Source organism: Mustela erminea, chromosome 1 (genome assembly GCF_009829155.1).
Source record: "Mustela erminea isolate mMusErm1 chromosome 1, mMusErm1.Pri, whole genome shotgun sequence".
Lineage (NCBI taxonomy): Eukaryota > Metazoa > Chordata > Mammalia > Carnivora > Mustelidae > Mustela > Mustela erminea.
This window is the reverse complement of record NC_045614.1, coordinates 121,212,786-121,226,103: the sequence shown is the minus strand read 5'-3', so window position 1 is coordinate 121,226,103 and position 13,318 is coordinate 121,212,786.

The following is a 13,318-nucleotide window of genomic DNA, read 5'->3' as shown; positions in this document are numbered from 1 at the left end:
ATGGTCAAATCATTTATTTAAAATGTTTTTATAGTTAAATTTTTCAAAAAATAAATTTTCCATTTTGATTTTCAAAGCTCTTTTATAATGGTTTATATTGGTACAAACAGTTGGACAGATTCTCCAACTCGCTGATAGGCACTTGGGATAGAACTTGTCTTAAGTCCAAAGTTTCTAGGTTGAGCCTACTTCAACTATTTTGTCAAACACTCCAATACATTCTGAAATAGTCTAAACATCTAAATATAAATGAAATGAAGAACTGAAGAACTGAATTAATAAGCAAAAGCTTTTTTAAAAAAAATTTTTATTTATTTATTTTCAGCATAACAGTATTCATTGTTTTTGTACCACACCCAGTGCTCCATGCAATCTGTGCCCTCTATAATACCCACCACCTGGTACCCCGACCTCCCACCCCCCCCGCCCCTTCAAAACCCTCAGATTGTTTTTCAGAATCCATAGTCTCTCATGGTTCACCTCCTCTTCCAATTTCCCCCAACTCCCTTCTCCTCTCTATCTCCCCATGTCCTCCATGCTGTGAAATAAGTCAAGCAGAGAGAGTCAATTATCATATGGTTTCACTTATTTGTGAAGCATAACAAATAAGCAAAAGCTTTAATAGAAATGTGCACATTAAAAAAGTTGCTCATTATAAAACAAGAAAACACTGGTTGAAAAAATTTATAATGAATAAAAACAAACAAACAAACACAGTCACTAATATTGGTTTAATTCTACAACTAAATACATACTTTGCATTATTAGTGGTGTTCTTCAGATTTCAAAAGAAAATTGTAAAGAATATACCTGACATTTCTTATATGAATGGTACTGATTGGGCATGACCTTAAAATAAATCATCCTTAAAGCCAATTTTAGCTCTTAAAATCTTAGCCAAAGTATGGGTGATTGGGAGATTAAAAGGAAAAAAATAAAGGGAGAAAAATAATGTAGCATTTCAAGAGAGAGGACAAACCAGCAGCAAAAATAATGCTATTTCTTAGTTTTTGGTTTTTAATTTCAGTACTTAAGGTTCAACTAGCAACTTGAAAATTTAGAATGGCCTGTCTTATGTATTGCAAAGGGCAGACCCTCAACAAACATCTCCTGACCAAATGAATGGTTTAAGAGTAAATATGCTAAAAGCTAAGCATGCAATAAATCAGCCGGGAAAATAAAAAAAATTAAATTAAATTAAATTAAAAAAAAAAAAAGCCCAACAACACTGTTTAAAGGGTTCTTTGGAATCAGAACTTGAAATACATTTGGTAATAATACTTATTGATCAATCAATGTATATTTATTGAGACTCTAGTCCCATTGGTCCTAAAATATTTTGAAAATGACAAAGTAAAACAGAAAATGCATCTTCTCCCCCCTTCACCACCCCAAAATGGGAATATATGAGAGGATATCAGAGAGACATAAAAGCTAAGCAGAGAATTAAGCCAAGATCATGTGTTATAGAATTGGATGGCCTTGTTGAAGTAGTGACATTTGAGGTGGAATTTAAATGATAAGGAGAAAATAGCTATCAAAAGATTGGGAAAATATCATGACAAGCAAAAAAGAAAAGTTAGTAAAAAAGCCATTGAATTAAAATGTGTCTGATATATCTCATTGCCAAGCTGAGCAGAAAGTAGGCGAGTTCATCGAGAGGTTAAGCGGATAATTTATTAAAGGGCAAACAAGATGACAGGGTTCAGATCATTTAAACACTTTTCAAGAAAAGAGATAGGTGGGGCAATTTTCCTCAAACAACTGGAGGAGTTTAAGAAAAAGAATGTCATTGATATTATATATTATAGAATATTATACTACTATATACATTCAAATAAGTAAATTAAATGTCAGCATACTTTCTGATTTAATTCTGACGTTTTCATTAATTGAGAAATTGATTATTTAAGATAATATGGAGGAGACAAGACTGTATTTCAAATTGTCTATGTGAATTGTTTATAGAATTATCTAACTTAGACACACCAGATAGATTTGGTCAGTAAAGGCATGTAAAATTTAGGTTGATGCTTTTTTTTTTTTTAAAGGTGCTGTGTTGTATCACATCGACTGATTTGTGGATGTTGAACCAACCTTGCAGCCCTGGAATAAATCCCACTTGGTCGTGGTGAATAATCCTTTTAATGTACTGTTGAATCCTATTGGCTAGTATTTTGTTGAGTATTTTCGCATCTGTGTTCATCAAGGATATTGGTCTATAGCTCTCTTTTTTGCTGGGATCCTTATCTGGTTTGGGGATCAAGGTGATGCTGGCCTCATAAAATGAGTTTGGAAGTTTTCTTTCCATTTCTATTTTTTGGAACAGTTTCTTATGTGTTCAAATTGTCTGAATAGTAAAAAATTAATATTATGGCCAATTTTATCTGACCTACTGATTTTTTTAAAGATTTTATTTATTTATTTGACAGAGATCACAAGTAGGCAGAGAGGCAGGCAGAGAGAGAGAGGGAAGCAGACTCCTTGCTGAGCAGAGGATCATGGGATCGTGATCCTGGGATCATGACCTGAGCCAAAGGGAGAGGCTTTAACCCACTGAGCCACCCAGGCACCCCTCTGACCTACCGATTTTTAATTGAAATATATTTAGGACTTGTTGAATATTCTCCCTTGATAAAACTTCTAAATCACTTGTGAAGGGAACCATGCAGTGCAGTAGTTCTCCCTTATCCATGGTTTCACTTTCGAAGGTTTCAGTTACCCACAGTCCACCACCATCCAGAAGCACATGATCTTCCTTTTGACTGTGGTCCAAAGGTCAATAGTAGCCGAATGCTACATCACAGTGCCTGTGTCAGTCACTCACTTCATCTCATTACATAAGCATTGTATCATTTCACATCACCACAAGTAGGGTGTACAATAAGTACAATAAGATATTTTGAGATAGAGACCAAATTCCCATAACTTATAATATATTGCTATAACTGTTCTAATTTTTATTAATTATTGTTATTGATATTTAACTGTGCCTAATTTATAAATTCAACGTTATCAGAGGCGCCTGGGTGGCTCAGTGATTTAAGCCTCTGCCTTCAGCTCAGGTCATGATCCCAGGGTCCTGGGATTGAGCCCCACGTCTGGCTCTCTGCTCAATAGGGAGCCTGCTTCCCCCTCTGTCTGCCTGCTTCCTCCTCTCTACCTGTTTCTCTGCCTACTTGTGATCCCTCTCTCTGTGAAATAAATAAATAAAATCTTTAAAATAAATAAATAAATAAATAAATAAATGATCCAACATTATCATTGGTATGTATGCATAGGAAAAAACACAGGACATACAGGGTTTGGTACTATCTGTGGTTTCAGGCATTCATGAGGGGTCTTGGAAAAGATCCCCCAAGGATAAGGGGAGGGACTACTGCATGTCACATCACCTAAATGCTCAAAGTATATTTTCTCTGTATCCAGGTTTTAGTATAATTTGGAAATAACCTTGATATTTTAATCATATTTTTATTTTATATAAAGGAATGGTCTAATTTCAAAAACAATACCTGGGCGTGCACTACATGTGTACATATTTAATCGTATTTGTTAGTATGTTGGCTATTGTGCAATTAAAAATGAAATAGAAAATGAGAAGGCTGATTAAGCATACAGTATTTAAATTTGTGTTCTTTTTTTTTTTTTAAGATTCTATTTACTTATTTAAGAAAGAGAGATAAAGATAATACCAGCAGAGTGGAGGGGCAGAGGGAGATGGAGAAGCAGACTCCCCACTGAGCAAGGAGCCTGACAGGGGTTGGGATCCCAGGACCCCAGGATCATGACCTGAGTCAAAGGCAGATGTTTTACTGACTGAGCCACCCAGGCACCATTTATATCGTATTCCATGTAAACAAGTTTAATTCCACTGACGTTTTAAAGTCTGCCATGGAGTATACAGTTGTAAGAGAACTCTCAAGTCCTCTAAACTTATTTTCAAAGTATATGAAGCTCTCTTATGCATCATCTTTGCTGCAGGTATACACCTAGTCCAGAGCTGAGTAACATCAAGTGGCAGAAATGTTTTTGGTAGAGTTGTTCAGAAGTTGGACATGTGGCAATTTTATCCTTACCTTACCAAATTGATTAAATAAGATTTTAGCTTGTTTTTAACTTCCTTTTGTTTATATTCACACTGCTTAGAGTTTTCTTCTGAGGATCTTAGAATGTCAACTTTACATTGTAACTCTACAGAAATAGTGACTATTAATCATAATTTTAAAAATGGAAAGGAAGCTTTAAGATTTTTTATATTTTTTGTGGTTTTAATTTTGTGTAGGATTTTAATTTTTTCTTGCTTTCTGTATTTGTAAAAGATAAGTGTTATGCTGTGTATAGTCTAAAACGTATTTCTATCTTCACATTTGTATCAATGTCTATAAAATGACTGGATATCTAACTCTAAGGATGTATAAACTCATTATTTAAATAATGTTTAACTTTTTTAAAAGACTAGAGTTGATTTAAGCTTATGAAATTTGTTTTTTAAAACCACTCGTTTATTAGATTCCTGGCACTTAAACCTTGCAAATGTGGGATCATGCTGATATTTTTTTAATGAGGAAGTTTTACTTCCTGATTTATTGGCTATATCATTAAAGAATAGATGAACTTCCATGTGGAACAGATTACATTTTATTCTTAATTTTATATTTTTGAGAATTAGCAGATTTTTAAGCTCCCAAGAGTTTATGCATTCATACGTCAATAGCTATAAAAGAAATAGCTCTTGCAGCTCTACATAAATGGGTTTATTTACGTGTTTAGTATTCAGAGAATATAAGGCTATTGTGCCAAAGAGCTATAATATTTCCAGAGAAAATTTAGTGTTTTTTTCTTGCTGACTATTGTAATTGATGTGATAAAAATAGCAGGCCTCAACTTCAGCTTATGTACTCTGAGGGAATTCTTCCACAGACTTATATTCAATGAGGCTTGAGCTCAGCATATCGACTGTCATGGTAGTATGAAGAAATGTCCATATTCCTGCTCTTATTAGATTACCAAAATGTGAGAGTCAGAGCATTTTGTTGTATATCCATCCGTCAAGCCGTCAAGTGGCTCAGAGAAGAAATAAACACATAGAACCCAGATATTGCAATAGCTTTTCTACAGTCCATACTTGACACATCCTTGGGGAAGGGCAGGAAGGAGAAATGAATGGAATGATATCATATTTTAAATCAAGAGCATCACAATTTGTTAACTGTACCATGGGCTCTGTGTTAAAATTAGTGATCTTACTCATGATTTTCCTGAGGACAAATTCAAGATTTTATTTTTAAAGTTAGAAACATCCTAATACTTTGTTTTTATGTGTATATGTTTTAATGCAGATAAGATTCATGAGCTTGTCTGATCTAGGAACATATTTATTTATTTATTGTTTATAATGTTTTCATTATCTGATCTTATTCACCAAATTATTTGTATTTATGGGTGTGATATGCACTAGATTTAGTTATTTAATTATGATGGATGCTTGGACACTTTCAAATAATAATTATTTCACATGTTCTTCCAATACCCAAATAAAATGTGAGAGATATAGACAGTTTGTCATAGTGATGAAGAAACATTTAAAACAATGAGTTGAAGAAGTAATGAAAACATTCCAAGGATGGGAGCATCTGGGTGGCTCAGTGGGTTAAGCCACTGCCTTCAGCTCAGGTTATGGTCTCAGGGTCCTGGGATCAAGCCCTGCGTCAGGCTCTCTGCTCAGCAGGGAGACTGCATCCCCCCCCCCCCCCCCCGCCTGCCTCTTTGCCTACTTGTGTTTTCTCTCTCTGTTAAGTAAATAAATAAAATCTTTTAAAAAAATTCCAAGGGTGAAAAATATCTCTAAATATGTTTATAAATAAAGATCACTGGTCTCCAATAAAATGTGTACCAAATGCTTCATGTTTGATGATGAAAAACGTTTGCATCTCATCTGAAATATAGATAAAATTGGTAATTTTGTGTATTTTCCTGTGACTTTCTGACACCAGGACTTCGCATCTGGCCAGTTCCCAGAATGAGATTCAGCAGAGAGTCCATGCCATTAAGAACAAAGAGCATTTCTGCAAATTGGTTCTTACCTACCAGTCTCGTGATACTATTATTCTAACAGAACTGGGAGAGAGATCTTGTGATTCCTCTCATGTATTTATGAGGACACCAAATGTGGTGAGATTTAGTGAATTCCTGTAGAATACCACAAAGAAATAGTGGACTTGTGATTGAAACCAGGCTGTTGGACCTGGAGTTAGCATATTCCTTCTTCTAGCACTGGCTTCACTCTCAGCCAGTGAAATCTAACTTGTCAATGCCAGGCAAAAGGAGGTGTCGTGAGGGTTCCTGGGTGGCTCAGTGGGTTAAGCTCTGCTTTCAGCTCGGGTCATGGTCTTGGAGTCCTGGGATCAAGTCCCTGCTGAGCAGGGAGCCTGCTTCTCCCTCTCTTTCTGCCTGCCTCTCTGTCTACTTGTGATTTCTTTCTCTGTCAAATAAACAAACAAAATCTTAAAAAAAAAAAAAAAAAAAAGGGAGGTTGAGGGAGCTCCTTTAGCTTAAATTCTTATCATCACTCACCATCTGTTTAAATGCTTAGTATGTTATAAGAAAGCTATTTTTTCCCTTAAGGAGGGAAAATGAATGTCAGTTTTGGCTACAAAATTATGTGAATAATTGTAAGCAAACAAAGAACATTTGAGGTAGGCTTTTGTCAATGTCTTTTCTTCAAAACACTAGGAACATACCAATAAGCCAAAAAGTTGGATTTATTACTTGTCACACAAAGCAATTAAATTCAGTGAAATTTTGTGGAAACAGGAAGTTATTATGTATATTAAATATATTATATTGCATTATTTTATTGTATTATATTTATTATATTATATATCTCATAGAAAATTACACAAGGAAACATGTATTACCACAGTTCAATGCTTTGAAATCAATTAAGGTATCAAGGAACTAAAGACATATTTATTACAGCCTATGCTTCATATACTTAAATCCTGACTATCTATCTATCCATCTGTCTGTCTATCTGTCTACCTATCTATGATCTATCTATCTATCCCTACCTATCACTTACCTATAACTGTTTTGGTTTAAAATATTAAAAAATTTCCTGACAGATTTTATGTATACATTTTGACTTGATATCTAAAATAATGGCAAAAATTTTGTGCATCTTTACAACTCTTTGTATAATCAACACCTTACAATTTCGTTCACGTGTCCTCTAATTTCTGTAATGGTGAAATCACTGCATTACAGCATTACAGTCCTACTTTCACAATAGCAATAGTTCTCTGAGATTACAAAATTAAAATATAGTAAAGACATTGATCTTAAAAGGGTAACCGACTTAGCATATACATTAAGAAGCCCAATTAACAAAAAAACTAAATAACCTGACAAAGAAAGCAATAAAAACTACAGTAGCTGTGGGGTAGTAGGTATTTGACACTCTGGTTAATTTGCACATTCCCAATTTAATTCTGTGGGTATGGGTAATTAAAGATAAGCTGGGGGCAAATTTCTTTATCCTTTTATTCTAAATCATCATGAGGCAGGTCTCATTATTTCTATTGTCCTTGTCTCCTGGTCTACTACACTTATTTTTACTACTCTAATCCTTACAAAGTTAACCAAATCATACTTGTAGGCTGATAGATAAATTTTTAGTTATTTTAAAATGGGCAGCATATTTTAAAATATCAACAAATAAAAAATATCAAATAACAAATAAAATATCAACAAATAAAAAAATATCTTACAAATAAAAAATCATTTTCAATGATTCCAGAAAATGATTCAAGGAGGAGATTGCCAAAATAAATAACATCACAAGAAGTGACATCTAATGCTTCTGAAATCCTGTCTTAAATGATCAAAGAGCTATAAAAGTAGAAGAAAACTTATACAGGGGAGGCTATTATCCATCAGAGACAGGCCTTGAGAATTCCTTCCACATACAGTGCAGATAGATCAGACGGACAGGAACAGTAAGCATCTATTCACAATTGGCCTTCCTGAGAAGATGGTGCTTTAGCCACAGGATGTAAACAGAACACAATTTGGTCAAAGTGTTCCATACCTAGCATTTTCTTTCTGGCAGGGTGTGTTTGGCTGGTGACACTAAAGACAGACTAAAGGAAAGATAAAGGTCACTTTCCTTGCAACGCCACACTGGCATGAATAAGCAGCTGTATTATGCTTTCCCAAAGCAACCTGACCACTTCTAATACAAAGCATCCGAGGTGCAACAGTTTTGCCTCAAAAGGCTTTGTACCAAGTAAAGCTGAAAATGGCCTCATACAGTACCCAGTATAGATTCTGAACCAAAGAGAAAAAAATACCTTAAGTACATAAATAAAAGCTCTGTCCTGGCGCAGTGGCTTCCCTAGACCTCAAAAGGAAATTAAAGAGAGAAATTCCACTCCTGAAATGGTACAGCCCATGTTCTCAGCTTCACTGGTGTATGGATTACAGATCTGGTAATGGACTCTTTCAGTAACTAATCAGCTAGCCATAGACGCTGAGGAAAAAAAAAAAAATCAAAAGAAAAAACAAACAAACAAAAAGACACAAAAAGGAATGGAGGTCATGGATACACTGAAAAAAGTAATATATCCACAGTGAATTTTGAGTTTTATAAACAGAGTACAGAATATAATTCTTTTTTATTTCTCCTAGAACATTACCAAATTTTAGTTACATTACTTTTATACATACTAAAACTCAATAAGTTTGAATAATCAACCCAATAACTCACGTATTTTGGTCAAAATGTAATAAAACTGGAAATTAATAGAATAAAATATGAAACACAACTCAGATATATAAAAAAATCACTTTAAAAAATCTAATAAATGATAACTTACTTTGGTAATTGAATTCAATGAAAACAATACATAGAATAATGTATGGGATATAGCAAAAGCTATAATCAGCATAAATAATCAGCTGTGAACAGTTTACTTATTAAACATAAAAGTATAAGTATTCAACTCAAAAAAAGTTTATAGGGGTGCCTGGGTCGCTCAGTGGGTTAAGCCTCTGCCCTTAGCTCAGGTCATGGTCTCAGGGTCCTGGAATCGAGCCCCGCATGGGGCTCTCTGCTCAGCAGGGAGCCTGCTTCCCCCTCTCTCTTCCTGCCTCTTTGCCTACTTGTGATCTCTCTCTGTCTGTCAAATAAATAAATAATTTTTTTTAAGAAAAGTTTATAAACCTTATAAACATGGCTGGATTATAAAGGATAGACTTGATAAATAAATTCAAGGACTGGATGAACTATAAAGTGTAGAATTAATAAACATATCTAGAAATATTGAAAAGGCCAATATAAAACACACACACAAACATACACACACACACACATCAATGAATTAATCAATGAAAATGAATAACACAACACTGAGAATGAGAAAAAGCTGAAAACCTCAAATAAAGAAGCAATGAAAAAAATCTTTAAAAACACAATTTCTACTTTTGGTACTATGGCAGAGCAGATACCCACAAAAGTCCTTCTGCAAAGTACACCTAGGTTATGGGTATGTTACAGCATTTATGCATTTTAACACTCTTCTAGACTTTCTAGAAAGTAATGGAACCTTTCTTACCGCCCAAAAAAGAAGGTGAAACTAAACGAAACAACAAGTGCTAAGGGGGAATATAACTCAAAAGATGGGTTTGCCTTGTAAACAAATGTCTACCTCTCAACTGACATGGAATTCTATGCTTTGTGCCCTTGGGAAGGAGTTGGGGTGGAATATTAGATTCCTTTGGACTTGAAACTTCATAGATGGAAAGTGGTCAATAGCAGTTCAGGAGAAAACAAAAAGTCTTTGCTGGGAGATCCTCAGAATTATCACAAATATAGCTCATAACCAAAAGAAAAAAAAAAAAGAGCCAAACAGGCAACAACAAAGAAGCCACTTTAAGTGACCATCCCTAACTGAAATCTGAATGTTACAACCCCTTGTGAGATGAGTACGGTACCACTTATCAAAGTTGCAAGTATGATGAATACTACAAACGTTGTTTTGCTTTTTGTGCTTTCTGTTCTATTGAAAAATTATTCAAGCAATATATTTCATGATGGTATATAAAGACCTTCCTCAGTCCTTTTTATATATTCACAATAACCCAATTACAGATAAACCAGATTTTATTTCAGTAGTTCATATTGATGAGATATATGGACAGTAGTGTATATCTTTGAGATATATGGACACTAGAAGTAGACTGAGTAAAAAGGTACCTTTTACTCAGTCTACTTCTAGTGTCCATATATCTCAAAGATATACTAACAAAAATACACAATAACACATAAACAGAATATTAATTGTGGCTTTAATATCTAAAGACTGAAACTATCTATATTTCATCAATATGAACTACTGAAATAAAATCTGTTTTATCTGTAATTGGGTTATTGTGAATATATAAAAGGACTGAGGAAGGTCTTTATATGCCATCATGAAATATATTGCTTGAATAATTTTTTAATAGAACAGAAAGCACTAAAAGCAAAACAACATTTGTAGTATTCATCACACTTTTGTTTGAAAGAGAAATATGTGTGTCTGTGTTTATAATGGTATGTGTATGCATTTGGATGGGTGTATGTTTCAATTTGCTTGTATTTTCTAAGAAAAATTTTGGTAGAATAAGCAAAAGCCTAATAAATATTTATCAAATTAGGATAAAGAAAAAAGGGATGCAAGTGAGATTTCTAGAAATTTAACTTGCTTTTGTTTTCAACTTCATGATAATTTAAATGTTCCACATAATTAAAAATGAATTAAAAAGTAAAATGAAACTATTTAGAAAATGAAAATGAATAGAAAAAAATGAGTCCAAAGGTATAAAAAATTATTAATAATTATTTTCCTTTACAACTTTGACAAAATTTGATTTAATTCTTTCCCAACTTGATTCTCAATCATTTACATAATAATGTGATTTTTTTTTTTTTTTTTTTTTTTTTGGGTGGTGGTGGTAGTGGATGTGTTTATTTTTGGAAACTTTCATTATATACATGACATTCCTTTTCACTGACTTTCTCTTTCTTCTCCCTCCCCCCACGGAATCCCTGCCATCCAGATTCCCCTAACAAGAAGTCATTGATCAAGAAATCATTGCCAAATCTAGTATCAGGAAGCTTTCCCCCTACGTTTTATTCTGAGAGTTTATAATTTTATCTCTTACGTTTTGCTCTTTGATCCATGTTGAGTTCGTTTTTGTATTGGAGAAAGGAAAGAACTCAACTGAATTCTTATGCATAGCAGTATCTGGTTTTCACAGAAAAAGAACTAATTTTTTTAAAGATTTTATTTATCTATTTATTTGAGAGAGGGTGGGGGGAAATCAGGGAGAGAGGCAGACGGGGAGGGAGAGGGACAAGTAGATTCCCCACTGAGTTCCAAGCTAGACACAGGGCTGGATCTCATGACCCTGAGATCATGACCAAGACAGAATCAAAACTCCCAGCTTAACCTACTGAGCCATGCAGGTGCCTTGGAATTCATTTTTGAGCAAATATTATCAGAGGCAATTTGATGCTCTAACATTTCATCTGCTAGAATTTATATAATAATTTATTAGACAATGAGGATTTGCTGTAATTTTCATTTTATGGAAAATACAGAAAAATGTCTTTCCCACAATTTCATCATTCATTCATTCCTCCATTCAACAACAAAAAAAACTGCTGTAAAGCTGTTACATAGAGAGGAAGAAGTTGTCCAATTGCTCTCAGTTTAATGTTCATTCCTTTGCCTCAAACTACATTTCTTGTTATTCTTTCATTGTTTCTCAAACTGAAATATCTGAGCCTTGCTCCTAGGAAGGGAAGCAAGACAGTGATAATTTCACAAAAGTGGAAGTTTCTCGATACAAAGCAAGCAACACTGTATATAGGGTTTAAAAGTTTAATAAGGTTAGATAGAAAGATATTATGAAGCTGTATATTACTAGTATTAATATTCAGCCATTATTGGAAGAATAGAATTCTCTTTCTATTCAGCATTAAGATTTTAATTAATTTTATTGATGCATGAAAAGATTTTACTAATACATAATCCTCAAAAATTATATTTAGGGATTGTTGCTTTCTTTTCTTGCCTTTAAAATCATCAAACTGTGTCTTTTTTTTTTTTTCCTAGGTAATAATTTTCTATATTATGGCTGTCTTCCCTAAAAAAAAATTCTCATTAAAAAGTAGATTTAGAAAATGAATGTACTGGGAATTCTATTATCACCTCACTCACTGGAATTCTGTAACACAGTTGCCTAACTGAAGTTGGCTGATTGCTCAAACATCAGATCAAGTAAATGGAAAATAAAAACAGTGGACACAGTTTGATCGTCTTCTATAAGGGCTTTCCAAATGCTGTGCTATGAGTGAGATCACTTTGTAAAGGCAGCATAAAACACCGTGTCTCTAAAATGTAAAATGAATCAAAAACAAGAAGAACCATTACTGAAAATTCTCCACTGGAGGAAAAGGAGTGGGTGGGCTTGAATAAATAAAAGGGGGCAGAGCCAGGGCATGGGAGACTTAAGAAAATGTTCTCTAAAACCTACACATTAGACAGACAGATGACACCCTGCCTCCTAAGGGCCTAGATAATTTGAAAAGAGTCTTGTGAAGACATCTGTAGGACAGCAGCCCCTATGTAGGACTCTCTCCTGAGGTCCACAGATGGAGTCTGAAATGATGTGTGTTATTTTCCTTGCACCGGGACTTGATGGGGAGAATCACAGAGGTGAAAGAAGATGCTCTTGTACCCTGTAATCCAGAATAATATTAGGGAAAAAACTGAGAGTGTAATATACACATTTTCTATAATTCTATAATTAATAAAATGCATCCACAAAAGTAAAAACCCTCACTTAGGTTTTTTTTTTTTTTTTTTTTTAAAGCCATATGGAAGGAATTCTCCGTGAATAGCATTAGATATGGCTTTCAGTAATATTTGAAGATAAATCATTGTTCTCTGTTAAGACCTTTGCTGCAGAGGACTATATTTCCCAAAACCTTCTAATACGCAACATTCATGTGACCAATTAATTGTTAAGAGAGAGTGAAGATAATCAATCTGACTCCAGAGTTTGAAAGCTTAGCCAGCCTACCACATCACCTCTCTCCAAGCTCGGTAGTGCCCCCTGCACAGAGCTCTTGGTTACTATACTCCAGTCCTCACTGATCTCCTCAATCCAAGGAATGCGTGCACCAACACAAAAATAACTTAAAATGCAATGTACCCAACAATGTCACTCCTATGTACATGCTCAAGAGAAATGTAAACACATGTGT